This window comes from Sinohyriopsis cumingii, unplaced genomic scaffold (assembly GCF_028554795.1).
Source record: "Sinohyriopsis cumingii isolate HCF-2022 unplaced genomic scaffold, ASM2855479v2 utg001699l, whole genome shotgun sequence".
NCBI classification, from domain to species: domain Eukaryota; kingdom Metazoa; phylum Mollusca; class Bivalvia; order Unionida; family Unionidae; genus Sinohyriopsis; species Sinohyriopsis cumingii.
In genome coordinates this window covers 144857-157954 of record NW_028316035.1, presented here as the reverse complement: position 1 = coordinate 157954, position 13098 = coordinate 144857, and the positions used below count along the sequence as shown (strand labels likewise).

General features: G+C 35.1%; 1 pseudogene; it reads left to right on the top strand.

The window, feature by feature from the left end:
- Nucleotides 1-5757: 5757 nt before the first annotated feature.
- LOC149771742 (MAP kinase-interacting serine/threonine-protein kinase 1 pseudogene) lies at nt 5758-7110 on the top strand (annotated as a pseudogene).
- Nucleotides 7111-13098: the final 5988 nt, after the last annotated feature.

Below are 13098 nucleotides of genomic sequence, written 5' to 3'. Positions count from 1 at the left end.
TTAATATGTAAATCTTACTCAGTTTGATTTCTAATATTTCTTCATTAACTAAATTCATACTAGCATCTTGATTTTTTCTTCAGTGTATTTCGCAATTATATTTCATTCTCATTTATCGGACACTTGTAAGTTATAACAAATAGATATTTGGAAAATTGCATTTTTTAATAAAAAGTCCCATTTCTATGAAATATTGTTTTCCTTTGTGAAATTAAATTTTGTATTAGATGTGATTTGTAATTTTCAATAATCTCTCTCTCTGTCTATCTATCTATCAGAAAAATTATATTAGAAGAAACGAAACAACTCAGCTATGTACACATGTACAAATTTCTACCCCAAATTTCAATTTTTAGTTTTAACATACCCAATAAATCGAAACTCATTTGATACTTGGGAAATATATGTAGCTACTAAATTTCTGACTCACGCTTAAACAGATTTGTTCCGTTTAATTGGTAGTGTTGTGGTTTGAGCTGTGAAATAAGGATTCGGAAAATGTCCCCAAGGCATACGTGCTTAAAACAACACTTGACACAAGCGGCGACATGGATTAAGTCTGACAATAGGATAATCTGAAATGTTTGCACGATTCAAAGGAACTAACTGTTATGGCTAATTACATTGAATAAATAATTACATGTTTATTGGTGAGCCATTTACTAAATACCGTGCTTATGTGCTGATTATCTACTTGTGATTGATGCTATTCTTTTGTAGACATGATGAACAGAATATTGTTTACTTGTTCTTTTAAAAACTAAACTATCAGAGCTTTATTAAACAGACATGATATCGCTTTTGATGCTTTGAGGATGCAGACCGACAAAGAAGTTTTCTAAAAATCAGATTCACTCAAATGATTTTCGGCAGATAATTATCATTGCATACATATATTTAAGTATAGTTTGTCTTTCCACACAACAATGTTTGCATGCAGTGCTACGGGTGAGATATAGAAACCACCTGTAATTGGTAATTCTCACAAGCTCCGCTGCTTTAAGGACATTACACTTTTCATAAAGGGGTCCCAAACTGAGAGTTAAGGCTCAAAGTAGAACAAAAGTTTGGAGTAAAAGTTTTGAAGGAAAGGAATGACCACCGTCTGGGGCTTTCCTTCAGTATTTACATGAGTTAGGCTGCTGTACATGTCGGAGGACGCCAGGAGGGTGCCTCTTTTTACATACATTATGGGATTTGGTATCAAATCATGGTATAGATGATGCCATCAGTTTCGTAACTGTAGCAGGTGTGGTACCACGGGCCTTCCACCAACGGATTGTCCATAACCGGTACAACAACAAGAAAACATGCCTCAAAACTCAGTAATGATTGATGAAATGGCCTATGATCGTCAGAGGGTTCCAGATCCTGGGGGAGAGATGGAACAGATCTCAGGAAACCCACCCCACTGAAATGCCGCAACATCGAACCAGGTCATACTGGGTATGCAGTGCGAAATTGAGGTTGGAAGCTCAAACGGTCCTAAAACTTCTCAATCCACGTCCACATAATGGACTAGTTATACAAATACGAGTGCACGTGAGAAGAAGGGGGCAAAGGGTAAAAAAGGAAAACAACAAAGCAAACGAAACACAAAAACCTACCACCCCATATTTATTTATGGAAGAACCAAGTTTCTAGCATAAAACAAATCCGCTCATCGAGTCTAAAATAATAGTGAGCGAGAGTGAGGAGGTTGAGAGCCCTCAACACACAAATTTTCCACTGTCAATTTTACTATATGTTATTGCAATTGAAACATTATATAAGAATATTGAAAATAATAGCAATTAATTGGAAATTGGCGGGCAAATGACCCAGGAGCTCCCCCAAATTGAATCAAACAACAAGTGAAGGCTTTAGGAATATTTTATGGAAAGAATTTAGACGAACTTAATTACAACCAAATATTAAAGAAAGTTGAGGAACAGATAGAAATTTGGTCATAGGTTCTCTAAACCTAATGGAATTCTTACAAGCCTATAAGACCTACATTTATTGCCAAATTGATTATGTAACACAAAAATAGATTTGATAGAACCAATGATAAACATTCTTTTCTTTTCATGAAATCCTTATTTAATATGTACATGTTGAAATGTGCAAGTGACACAGATACTCCTATATGCACCCATATTAGACATATCCGCTCACCCGTACCCTCATATACACACACATACTTACACACACACACACACACACACTTACTGCTCATACATACGTTGTAAAACGCTTATACTAATTTTACATAATACGTAAGTTTCTAGCTAACGTATAGGCGAGGAATTTATAATAATAAATTATTTTACGTCTACTTATCAATTAACATAATAACTTTACATAGAATTTAAAACAAATGAAATTACTATTCAAGTTTTAAATTTAGAGATATAGTATTGATTGAAATACAAAGTGTATACAAAATTGTATAAGCGTGAAAGGTCATGTTAAAAGGATAGACAAGGTAAAGTACAGAAAAAGCTCGTGCGAAAAGAAAGATAGTGTTAACACGTGCGGCTTGGGGTATTCTTGAATTAACGTGTTGACCGGTAAACGTGGGTTGAAACATGCAGGCAAAAAGACGGTGTACTAAAGAATCAGGAGATTAGAAAAGGATACATAATTGGATATATTTAAAGAAAAAGGTAAGTAGTGAGTATTATTCTAGACTTATGCCACTTACTATTTAACAAATTTAAAGAGAACATAATAACCCAGCTAGACACCATTTGTCAATAAAGTGAAGAAGGTTAAGTCTGGAAATGTCAGCTCTGATTCTACATTTTAGGCAAGAGAGAAAGAAGAATAGCAAGGTGTTACTGGTTACCACTTCTTTATGATAATATGCATGGATACATTTAATCCATATAGCATATTTGTATCCAGCGCATAATAAAAGCCACAAGTCCGCGATTTCAGGTTCCGGAAACAAGGCCCCATAGAAGAAACTTAGGATAAGACCAAATTTAAGGAATGTAAAAAGTACCGAAGGAGTTTCGAGAGTTTTTTTCAGCCATTTAATTATGAGCTGTTGTAAAGCGAGTATTAAATTGCATTCGAAAATTAAATGGTCAGTGATTTCAGTCCCACCGCAAAAAAAAGTGCATAACTTGAATTAGGGAATATTTTTAAAAAATGTGTTTTACAGGTAAAATGTCGTGTATGATTTTAAAACACACATATCTAGTGATGGTGTATAGGAATTTATTTTGCAGGTGTTTCTTGTTGTTGAAATATTGGGGGAGTTTAAGTCATATAATTTGGTTATTTTGGGTTCAAGAAGGTGACTTTGTAGTTGTCGTTGATATAATATTTTTGTAGGGTCTTAACCAAAACTGAGACCAGGATTATTTTATGAATTGAGATTGAAATATAAATTATTCTGTTTATATGGATCCGTAGAATACGTTATATCCAACGGGATCTTCTTATATAAACCGCAAAATGAAGTGGGACTGGGACTATGCTATTTGCATCACAAACACACAATATATATTTTAAGTAGAATAAGGCACAGTTGTTCGTTACGAAGAAAACTTAGGAGTATCCGTCATTGAATCAGGGTATGAATGTTCAATCCTGTAACAATATAATACAAGAAAAAGACACGAGTTCGCACCTATCGGTAGTTCCAACCATGCTAGTTTATCTTAATTGCGTCTGCTAATTTCCACCTTCAGCCAGTGGTAATCAAGAATAGTTCAATTTTCAAAACTGCTCGGCACACTTCGTTCAGTATGAGACATCTTGGAGAAAATTCAATAATTGTTCGCCGATTTTGACGTTTGGACAACTAATGGCAGGCAGTGCCGTTTGCATTCGAATAGTCTTGGATTTCACCAGTGAACGAAAGGTAAGATCCGAACAACATCGAGTGCGCAGTTTTTCGGATCTTACCTTTCGGTCAATCGTGAAAAATGAACTCTTCTTGATTACGAATGGCTTACGTTGGAGATTAGCAGACGCTATTAGGATAAACTAACAGAGTCGGACCTACCGAGCGGTGGGGACTCGTGTCTTCCCTTGTGTTATATTGTTACAGGTTAGAAGCGTCATCCTTTGATTCATGGACGAATACTCCTAATTTTCACTGTAACGAACCCCTTTAGAATAAGGCACTTTACAGATAATACCCAGTATACCTGGGAGGCCGTATACATTTATTTGTACCGATACCTATGTAAGCACAATCGGAGACTAGTAATCGGAATCTATATTGGGATGGAATACGGAAGAGATGGGAAGCTATCTCGTCTGCTTTTAACAAAGCGTGATGTTTATTCACCTACATGACGTTTGGATCACTGGCGAGATGGCCTTTAAAAAACATAGTATACGTATGATTCCGCCTTGCCATTTGTATGGTCAATACACTGATTCTAAATCCACACAATACTGCGTTGTCCGCAAACAGCAACTGACCGTTATAGAATTACTGGTGCAATAAGGGATACATTTTTGGGCATTGACGCAAAATAACCTCTAAATTACAAATGAGATTAATGACAGCAATATATATAAATAAAGTTTTAGTTGATTATGTAACATCAATGATGAAAGCCAAACGATTAGATATGTTTTAAGGTGCACAAGAGTACTTCATTTATATAGTTTTTCTCATACCATGAAACAAATTGATCATCTTTGGACCGCGTGCTTTGTCTGACGAAACAGGGTTAATGGGAGCGTTAAATAAAAAAGAAAGACCTCTAATTCATACGATCATCGAAATTATATCAAGCGCATGTGAAATTGTTTGTTCTCATATACTTGTATAAAAAGTTTTAATTTATCTTGAATAAGTTTTTGTTTATTATTAAAATAAAAATCGTATGACTATAAGCTAGATACATAGTATTATTCAGTGAAAGACAACCCATGGACGCTGCTGGAGTCCCGACAATACTTAAGTATGAAAGCCTTGAATTTGCAATGGTTACAAGAAGAAAAAAAGGACGTTATAAATTTATGGAAGCCCGTGCATATCAATTATCTTGAACCATTTTTCAAGTTGTTTGCAGAAATGCATTTTAGATACCACATCGGTTACCATTAACGATGCCATTTGAAAATAACTATAGTCTACTTTCAATAATATTTATTGAAGGAAAATAAACATCTTCATATATAACTTAAAGACTGCGATGTTTTCGGATTTTGTACAACCAAAAAGCTTGTTAAAAGTTGTTTTGAATTTGACAAAGAGAGAGAAAGAAAGAGATTTTAGAAGTATTTTTGAAATTGAATATTAGACAGAAACATTATTTCATTGCATAGACTAGCCAGGCGATCATCTATGTTGAATCAATGATAGATGGTACATGTTACTAACAGAAATATAAGATTTAAAAGAATTTCTTTATGAAAATATTTTCTCATAAAATAAGAAAACATCGATCAATTATGTTTTTGGCAAATGACTATTCGTGATAGCACTGTAAAGAAATAAATATCAACTAAAAGCTTGTTAAACAAATTTCTTGTTTTCGTTTGTTCTAGTAATTGTTTCCACTTTATAACTGTGATATGTATTCTTCCATTCCAAGGTGTGAATCAATCATCACAGCGAGGCCAGAGGAACTTCCGTGAGTGCCTAATTAAGTGCTTACTCAGTGTCAGTAGGGGATTTATCTGAATACTGTTGAATTTTAGTCGCATCGACAGGATGACACGAACCAATCAGGAAGCTAATTGTCACCAACCGATCACATATATAAAAGGTGCTGACATTACGGTACTTTAAACAGACTGAATATGGAGATGGATAACGATTTTAGGGACATGGAAAGCCATAATTTACGGGATGCAGAAAAAAACGCAAGTTTAAATCGTAATACACCAAGACTCCGAAAGAAGACAAAAAGGGCAGCTGATATTCCTGTTACAAAATTTCATGATTTGTACAGACCAACAGGAGAAATCTTAGGAAATGGTGCTATTGATTCAGTGCAGACATTTATAAATATTTCCAACAGCAAAGAATATGCTGTAAAGATCATTAAAAACAACACGATCCGATCCAGCAGCAAAGTCTTCAAAGAAATAGAAATATACAACTTATGTCAAGGTCAGGAGAACATCTTACAGCTTTATGAATACTTTGAAGAAGAAGGTCGATTTTATTTGGTCTTTGACAAGATGTTGGGAGGAACCTTGTTTGACAATATTGAGAGAAGGGGTCATCTGACTGAGACAGAAGCCAGTTTAATAGTGAAATGCATCACACGAGCCTTGGATTTCCTCCACAATAAAGGAATAGTCCACAGGGATCTAAAGCTAGAAAACATATTGTGTGAAAAGAAAGAAATATTCCCGATACGAATATGTGATTTTGACTTGGCAAGTGGTGTGCCTGTTGAAAGCCAGAAGGATATGTGTACCACGCCAGATCTCCTGACGCCAGTCGGCACAGCAGATTATATGGCTCCTGAAGTTGTTGAAGTTTGGCTTGGTGAATCCTTATCCTATGACAAGAAATGTGATCTCTGGAGCCTGGGAATAATCATGTACATCACGCTGTGCGGTTACCATCCATTTTATGGCGACTGTGGAGGTGGTTGTGGGTGGAACAGTGATGTGATGTGTCGGGACTGCCAGGACATGCTTTTCAGCAGCATCAAAAATGATGATTATGAGTTTCCAGAAAACGATTGGAGTGTAATCTCAGACAGTGCCAAAGACCTCATTCGTCACTTGCTGGTGCGAGATCCACGCAAGCGTTATTCTACCGAGCAGGTCTTGAACCACCCCTGGGTATCTTGCCCACCGGCTGCTACTGCTCTTGCTGCACCAACAATGCTTTCTAGGAATAGCAGTACCAAGGATTTGGAGCCATTTGCTGAGACTGCTATTTCAATCAACCGCATGCTGCAGCAGCATCTAATTATTCACAAGCCGCCAAGTTATGCTTATAATGACGAAAATGAGGGAAAAGAAAACGATGAAATCAATTCTGAAGAAATTGTAGTACCACCATTGAAATTGTCCCCATCTGCTTCCAGCTTGACAAAACATCGGTCAAGTTTGGTGGCCGGAACCAATGTTTGTTCAACAGAATTCGATAGTGGCTGTACACTGCCGGGCATCAGTCATTCACAGGACGAATAGTTATTTAGTGATATTTTCATCTGAATAACTTTTATTTTGAAAATAATTACAAACACGTGACTAACTTTGCTACATCAAGTTTACGATAAGGACTGTTTGTTCAAAATATGCTGCCTTTGATGAAAAGTTTAGGATTTGTTCTGATTTTCATCAATCCAGATTGTCTTGTTTCAAAGAGTACATTTTAAGAGTGGGTGGGTGGGATTATACAACCTAAAGAGTTTTCATCTCTTATAATGTAGATGAAACAAATTGTCCGGAGTATATATGTGCATATATCACTTTCGTTGAATTGTTGCTAAAATGTAATTGACTTTTATTCTGTAAAATGCTGATTGTTGTAATAAAATACGACTGAATTTTATATGATCGTTAATACCAATTCATGGTTCTGAATGTCTTTGAAAGGAGAGATTATTCAGTATTTGTGTTAATAATCAACGAGTGCTTTGATTTTATAATTGTGCTGTTATTCATGAATGAGGTTGGTGGAATGTAAAATGTTCTCTGATGCTTAAAATGACGTGTCAAAATAGTGATATTTTATATCTAAAGTGCCAGTATATCACCAGGTGTTAATATGTAAATCTTACTCAGTTTGATTTCTAATATTTCTTCATTAACTAAATTCATACTAGCATCTTGATTTTTTCTTCAGTGTATTTCGCAATTATATTTCATTCTCATTTATCGGACACTTGTAAGTTATAACAAATAGATATTTGGAAAATTGCATTTTTTAATAAAAAGTCCCATTTCTATGAAATATTGTTTTCCTTTGTGAAATTAAATTTTGTATTAGATGTGATTTGTAATTTTCAATAATCTCTCTCTCTGTCTATCTATCTATCAGAAAAATTATATTAGAAGAAACGAAACAACTCAGCTATGTACACATGTACAAATTTCTACCCCAAATTTCAATTTTTAGTTTTAACATACCCAATAAATCGAAACTCATTTGATACTTGGGAAATATATGTAGCTACTAAATTTCTGACTCACGCTTAAACAGATTTGTTCCGTTTAATTGGTAGTGTTGTGGTTTGAGCTGTGAAATAAGGATTCGGAAAATGTCCCCAAGGCATACGTGCTTAAAACAACACTTGACACAAGCGGCGACATGGATTAAGTCTGACAATAGGATAATCTGAAATGTTTGCACGATTCAAAGGAACTAACTGTTATGGCTAATTACATTGAATAAATAATTACATGTTTATTGGTGAGCCATTTACTAAATACCGTGCTTATGTGCTGATTATCTACTTGTGATTGATGCTATTCTTTTGTAGACATGATGAACAGAATATTGTTTACTTGTTCTTTTAAAAACTAAACTATCAGAGCTTTATTAAACAGACATGATATCGCTTTTGATGCTTTGAGGATGCAGACCGACAAAGAAGTTTTCTAAAAATCAGATTCACTCAAATGATTTTCGGCAGATAATTATCATTGCATACATATATTTAAGTATAGTTTGTCTTTCCACACAACAATGTTTGCATGCAGTGCTACGGGTGAGATATAGAAACCACCTGTAATTGGTAATTCTCACAAGCTCCGCTGCTTTAAGGACATTACACTTTTCATAAAGGGGTCCCAAACTGAGAGTTAAGGCTCAAAGTAGAACAAAAGTTTGGAGTAAAAGTTTTGAAGGAAAGGAATGACCACCGTCTGGGGCTTTCCTTCAGTATTTACATGAGTTAGGCTGCTGTACATGTCGGAGGACGCCAGGAGGGTGCCTCTTTTTACATACATTATGGGATTTGGTATCAAATCATGGTATAGATGATGCCATCAGTTTCGTAACTGTAGCAGGTGTGGTACCACGGGCCTTCCACCAACGGATTGTCCATAACCGGTACAACAACAAGAAAACATGCCTCAAAACTCAGTAATGATTGATGAAATGGCCTATGATCGTCAGAGGGTTCCAGATCCTGGGGGAGAGATGGAACAGATCTCAGGAAACCCACCCCACTGAAATGCCGCAACATCGAACCAGGTCATACTGGGTATGCAGTGCGAAATTGAGGTTGGAAGCTCAAACGGTCCTAAAACTTCTCAATCCACGTCCACATAATGGACTAGTTATACAAATACGAGTGCACGTGAGAAGAAGGGGGCAAAGGGTAAAAAAGGAAAACAACAAAGCAAACGAAACACAAAAACCTACCACCCCATATTTATTTATGGAAGAACCAAGTTTCTAGCATAAAACAAATCCGCTCATCGAGTCTAAAATAATAGTGAGCGAGAGTGAGGAGGTTGAGAGCCCTCAACACACAAATTTTCCACTGTCAATTTTACTATATGTTATTGCAATTGAAACATTATATAAGAATATTGAAAATAATAGCAATTAATTGGAAATTGGCGGGCAAATGACCCAGGAGCTCCCCCAAATTGAATCAAACAACAAGTGAAGGCTTTAGGAATATTTTATGGAAAGAATTTAGACGAACTTAATTACAACCAAATATTAAAGAAAGTTGAGGAACAGATAGAAATTTGGTCATAGGTTCTCTAAACCTAATGGAATTCTTACAAGCCTATAAGACCTACATTTATTGGCAAATTGATTATGTAACACAAAAATAGATTTGATAGAACCAATGATAAACATTCTTTTCTTTTCATGAAATCCTTATTTAATATGTACATGTTGAAATGTGCAAGTGACACAGATACTCCTATATGCACCCATATTAGACATATCCGCTCACCCGTACCCTCATATACACACACATACTTACACACACACACACACACACTTACTGCTCATACATACGTTGTAAAACGCTTATGCTAATTTTACATAATACGTAAGTTTCTAGCTAACGTATAGGCGAGGAATTTATAATAATAAATTATTTTACGTCTACTTATCAATTAACATAATAACTTTACATAGAATTTAAAACAAATGAAATTACTATTCAAGTTTTAAATTTAGAGATATAGTATTGATTGAAATACAAAGTGTATACAAAATTGTATAAGCGTGAAAGGTCATGTTAAAAGGATAGACAAGGTAAAGTACAGAAAAAGCTCGTGCGAAAAGAAGAGATAGTGTTAACACGTGCGGCTTGGGGTATTCTTGAATTAACGTGTTGACCGGTAAACGTGGGTTGAAACATGCAGGCAAAAAGACGGTGTACTAAAGAATCAGGAGATTAGAAAAGGATACATAATTGGATATATTTAAAGAAAAAGGTAAGTAGTGAGTATTATTCTAGACTTATGCCACTTACTATTTAACAAATTTAAAGAGAACATAATAACCCAGCTAGACACCATTTGTCAATAAAGTGAAGAAGGTTAAGTCTGGAAATGTCAGCTCTGATTCTACATTTTAGGCAAGAGAGAAAGAAGAATAGCAAGGTGTTACTGGTTACCACTTCTTTATGATAATATGCATGGATACATTTAATCCATATAGCATATTTGTATCCAGCGCATAATAAAAGCCACAAGTCCGCGATTTCAGGTTCCGGAAACAAGGCCCCATAGAAGAAACTTAGGATAAGACCAAATTTAAGGAATGTAAAAAGTACCGAAGGAGTTTCGAGAGTTTTTTTCAGCCATTTAATTATGAGCTGTTGTAAAGCGAGTATTAAATTGCATTCGAAAATTAAATGGTCAGTGATTTCAGTCCCACCGCAAAAAAAAGTGCATAACTTGAATTAGGGAATATTTTTAAAAAATATGTGTTTTACAGGTAAAATGTCGTGTATGATTTTAAAACACACATATCTAGTGATGGTGTATAGGAATTTATTTTGCAGGTGTTTCTTGTTGTTGAAATATTGGGGGAGTTTAAGTCATATAATTTGGTTATTTTGGGTTCAAGAAGGTGACTTTGTAGTTGTCGTTGATATAATATTTTTGTAGGGTCTTAACCAAAACTGAGACCAGGATTATTTTATGAATTGAGATTGAAATATAAATTATAATGTTTATATGGATCCGTAGAATACGTTATATCCAACGGGATCTTCTTATATAAACCGCAAAATGAAGTGGGACTGGGACTATGCTATTTGCATCACAAACACACAATATATATTTTAAGTAGAATAAGGCACAGTTGTTCGTTACGAAGAAAACTTAGGAGTATCCGTCATTGAATCAGGGTATGAATGTTCAATCCTGTAATAATATAATACAAGAAAAAGACACGAGTTCGCACCTATCGGTAGTTCCAACCATGCTAGTTTATCTTAATTGCGTCTGCTAATTTCCACCTTCAGCCAGTGGTAATCAAGAATAGTTCAATTTTCAAAACTGCTCGGCACACTTCGTTCAGTATGAGACATCTTGGAGAAAATTCAATAATTGTTCGCCGATTTTGACGTTTGGACAACTAATGGCAGGCAGTGCCGTTTGCATTCGAATAGTCTTGGATTTCACCAGTGAACGAAAGGTAAGATCCGAACAACATCGAGTGCGCAGTTTTTCGGATCTTACCTTTCGGTCAATCGTGAAAAATGAACTCTTCTTGATTACGACTGGCTTACGTTGGAGATTAGCAGACGCTATTAGGATAAACTAACAGAGTCGGACCTACCGAGCGGTGGGGACTCGTGTCTTCCCTTGTGTTATATTGTTACAGGTTAGAAGCGTCATCCTTTGATTCATGGACGAATACTCCTAATTTTCACTGTAACGAACCCCTTTAGAATAAGGCACTTTACAGATAATACCCAGTATACCTGGGAGGCCGTATACATTTATTTGTACCGATACCTATGTAAGCACAATCGGAGACTAGTAATCGGAATCTATATTGGGATGGAATACGGAAGAGATGGGAAGCTATCTCGTCTGCTTTTAACAAAGCGTGATGTTTATTCACCTACATGACGTTTGGATCACTGGCGAGATGGCCTTTAAAAAACATAGTATACGTATGATTCCGCCTTGCCATTTGTATGGTCAATACACTGATTCTAAATCCACACAATACTGCGTTGTCCGCAAACAGCAACTGACCGTTATAGAATTACTGGTGCAATAAGGGATACATTTTTGGGCATTGACGCAAAATAACCTCTAAATTACAAATGAGATTAATGACAGCAATATATATAAATAAAGTTTTAGTTGATTATGTAACATCAATAATGAAAGCCAAACGATTAGATATGTTTTAAGGTGCACAAGAGTACTTCATTTATATAGTTTTTATCATACCATGAAACAAATTGATCATCTTTGGACCGCGTGCTTTGTCTGACGAAACAGGGTTAATGGGAGCGTTAAATAAAAAAGAAAGACCTCTAATTCATACGATCATCGAAATTATATCAAGCGCATGTGAAATTGTTTGTTCTCATATACTTGTATAAAAAGTTTTAATTTATCTTGAATAAGTTTTTGTTTATTATTAAAATAAAAATCGTATGGCTATAAGCTAGATACATAGGATTATTCAGTGAAAGACAACTCCTGGACACTGCTGGAGTCCCGACAATACTTAAGTATGAAAGCCTTGAATTTGCAATGGTTACAAGAAGAAAAAAAGGACGTTATAAATTTATGGAAGCCCGTGCATATCAATTATCTTGAACCATTTTTCAAGTTGTTTGCAGAAATGCATTTTAGATACCACATCGGTTACCATTAACGATGCCATTTGAAAATAACTATAGTCTACTTTCAATAATATTTATTGAAGGAAAATAAACATCTTCATATATAACTTAAAGACTGCGATGTTTTCGGATTTTGTACAACCAAAAAGCTTGTTAAAAGTTGTTTTGAATTTGACAAAGAGAGAGAAAGAAAGAGATTTTAGAAGTATTTTTGAAATTGAATATTAGACAGAAACATTATTTCATTGCATAGACTAGCCAGGCGATCATCTATGTTGAATCAATGATAGATGGTACATGTTACTAACAGAAATATAAGATTTAAAAGAATTTCTTTATGAAAATATTTTCTCATAAAATAAGAAAACATCGATCAATTATGTTT